Below are 3,499 nucleotides of genomic sequence, written 5' to 3' on the forward strand. Positions count from 1 at the left end.
GAGATGATCATTTTCCAAGACTATTCTGTCACCCCAAGAATAAGGGGATGCGATGCAATTTGGAAGCAAGGAGGTTGTAGCGTATATCACGTAACAGCAAAGAGCAGGTCTTGTTGCTCGGCATCTTCTCGAAATAACACTTGATATGTTAGTTATGAATCCTTTATTGCAGTCAACATGACTCGAGGTGTCTAGCGTCATCCCACACGCTAGCTTGCTGTGCAATAGTAAACATAATTATATCAAAACATAAACAATAACAAGCAATAGACTCCGCCATTCAGTATGCACGCATTCAGCATGCTCGCCCTCGATGCTGATTTTTCTGCCCCGATTTTCCTGAAAATATAGCACGTTTAACGCCTTGTTATCACAAGGTAGACATCAACAATCACAATGGTAAGACATCAACTGTGACAACATGACAACATTACTGTGATGGTGACAACATTAACTAGGCGCTAAAAAAGGTAAAGAAATGCCGTTTCCATCAGCATGAAACCTAAAAACAGCTGGCAGTTTAAGTCAAACGAAAGTGCAAACCCCGCAAGGATATGTTGCATTTAAAAGTAATACACCATGTTAACATCATCTGTGCTTCCTTGACGTTGCATAATAGCTGATTGTAATTATCGCACAATCTCTGGTCGGAAAGTCGCGAAATCGTGCACTCAGATCCGGATGTTGTCAAGGCACACAGACTTCGTTCTGAACGTCGTGAAATCATGCCATTTTGCATGACGGCGTTTTGGTGCATTGGATCGCGGCGGCTTGTGAAGCGCAAAAGTAGAAATAATTAGATGCTCGAGATTAGCTGAAGTTCAAAAGAGCTTTGAATGAGACACAATCTTAATCTCGTTCTGTGATGAAGCCTGGTGTTCTTGGACAAGATCCACGTCTTAACTCACCAATCGTAACCAGCTAACAGAATCCCGGGCCGTTGGATGGCTCTACCCCAAACCCTCGGTACACGAGGCGGCACCTGAGAAACGAAAAGATACACTCTCATACAAATACGCGACCGAATTGCTTGTTTGTGACTGAGGACGTTGCACAGGTCTAACGATTCCAAAACAAACATTTGGCTCAAGAATTGACGTTCTAAGACGGAATTAAGCGGCTGGTGGCAAGACAGACATCATCCGTTGCGTCATTTATTCTCTGCGGTGGTGGCTATGCCTGCACCGACTGGAAGGTGAATGCATAGACTGAACGGTGCCCAAAACTAGAATTTTAATGCAGTGGACCAGGGCGCTGTGCGTCGGCCGCCCTCATTCAGAGGCCAAAAGGCGGTACGAACCTTTGCTCCTCGAGCCGTGCCTTCGCCTCCGACACGGACGTGACGTTTTTGGGAGACCAGAGACGCTCGGCTGGGGCGGCTGCACGGGGCCACGTTCTCGAGATGACGTTCGAGTTGTCGACATACTCGCCCCACATGCAGGCTTCGCCGCCGATCACCAGCTGGTTCTGCGCATCCGTGCCGTTGAAGCTTTCCGGTTCGCAGCTGTAGTACTTGGGCCAGTCGATACCGTAGCTGATGCGGTTTTTAGGTACCCAGCAGGTGGAGAGAATGGCACGGTGGCCGGCGAGGGTTACCGTGTCCAGCTCCTCCAGCCAGGGCTCCTTCAAGACCTCGACGATGGTGTTTGGCTGTAGCGTCACGTTGTGATCGACAACGTCCTGCCAGACTATGTACTCTGGGCGGGACGGCAGCCCTTCGACCAGTTCTAAGAGCCGGCGGATTGTAGACGTCCTCTATCTCTGGGGGCGTGGTTGAGATTCAGCTTCTGCCATCCACTTGCGCACCTCGGGGTTGGACATCCAGCAGTCGTATAGCCGAAATTGACCTCGTCGCCGCCAAGATGAAGGTACTTGTCGGGAAAACGCTTAGTGATTTCATCGAAGAGCTCGGCCAGGAGGGCGTATACCACATCGTCGGTGGGTTGATGGAGCCGTACTTGCCGTTTCTTGTGCCGTTGGTGTAGCATTCGGTCAGCAGTCCCGGTATGCCCGCTCCCCATGACCTCACGTGGCCCGGCGTGTCAAATTCAGGTATGACTCGGATGCCTCGCTTGCGAGCGTATTCGATGATGTCGGCAACATCATCTGGGTTGTAGAATTTATCCGCTCGGTAAGCACCAAAGAGGCTAATGAAAGGGATCTTCGTACTGTAGAATGGGAAAGATGGGTCGTCAATCAACGTGCCAATGGAATACGTTATATTTGTGGAAGGCCATCAAATCTAGGTTTGCTTGATGATATCAACGCTGAGAAATGCCTGCCGGTGTCCAAAAGCAGGCCTCTGTGCTTGTAGCGTGGGTAATCTTGGATGTACGCATTCCGAACAAATACGGGCAAATACCTCGGAATCAAGGTAGAAGGAGTTGAGACATGGTCTCAAGCCCGCGATAGCACCCCAGATAGTGTCAGCGATGATAACGGCTCTCTCTGGCGCGTCCGGTGTGTTGACCTTTAGCTCATACGACTCGTCCATACCAAACTCCGGATACTGGCTAGAATTGCAGCCTGATCGGAGTTCCATCTCGATCGTGTCCAGAACTGGAGGGCCGTCAGACAGTCGTTCCGCCGTTCCCTGCAGGCTGCTTATAAGACTTCAGCACCGCCCTCCAGATGATGATGAATTCATCTATAATTTTTTCGTAGCGTGCGGTGGCCTCCTCCAGGTCGGGGCACGACTCGCCAGTGATGTTGATGTGGACGTGGTTGACGTCCACCCTGAAGAAGGTCGGAGACCACTCCAGGCGGGAGGGTCTCGGCCACGGGTCTCCAGCCGTTGGCACGACGTTTGGAAAGCCAGCTCTCGTTCCGGGAATGTGAAGGGCAGCTAGCGCTGAAATCAAGGAAGTTCAGTTGAGCGAATACGCAAACGATGTCGTTGGGAATCACACCACACAATGTGTAATTCAGTAAGTTGCTCAGCGCATTAGTGAGGAGCATTATTCACATAGAAAAACCGTAGAAATCGTTTTATTCATCGGAACAACAGGAGAGTGGAGGTAAAGATGAGTTGATATTTCGGCAGCGTGCCTTCATTGAAACAATTACAGAAGTTAATTCCGTTGGATGTCACATTAGTGCTACGGAAGAACTCCTACAGACAGGAGCGCTACGTCATCACCAAAACTTCCGCACGGCATCTAAACCACATGGATGCGGCACGACAAAACTCATACTTTAAAAAGCTCCGCACGTCATTACATCTCCTGCAAAACGTTTACAGCATTCCTTTCACTGCAAAACTCAAGTACGACACGAGTACTGCACGACGAAACTTACAATGCAAAAACAGACAGTCATTATGTCAAGCCTAAATCCTTGCAACAGAATATGACGTGTGGTAAAAGTTTTTTAAGGATACACTTTGCCGTTGACACTAATATGTCTCGTACAAGTCTCTGCAGTAGAAGTAATGACAAGCGTAAGTTTTTGTGGCATACGTTTTCTCGCCTAGCACTGCGTATACCTAATGGCAGTAGGA

At 49.2% G+C, this 3,499-nt stretch overlaps 1 pseudogene; it reads right to left on the reverse strand.

Annotated features, from left to right (window-relative positions):
* Positions 1 to 245: 245 nt before the first annotated feature.
* On the reverse strand, positions 246 to 2,542 carry LOC119100462 (beta-hexosaminidase subunit alpha-like; annotated as a pseudogene).
* Between the last annotated feature and the right edge of the window lie 957 nt (positions 2,543 to 3,499).

The sequence above is a fragment of the Pollicipes pollicipes genome, unplaced genomic scaffold (genome assembly GCF_011947565.3).
Source record: "Pollicipes pollicipes isolate AB1234 unplaced genomic scaffold, Ppol_2.1 Scaffold_2555;HRSCAF=2994_pilon_pilon_pilon, whole genome shotgun sequence".
NCBI lineage: Eukaryota > Metazoa > Arthropoda > Thecostraca > Pollicipedomorpha > Pollicipedidae > Pollicipes > Pollicipes pollicipes.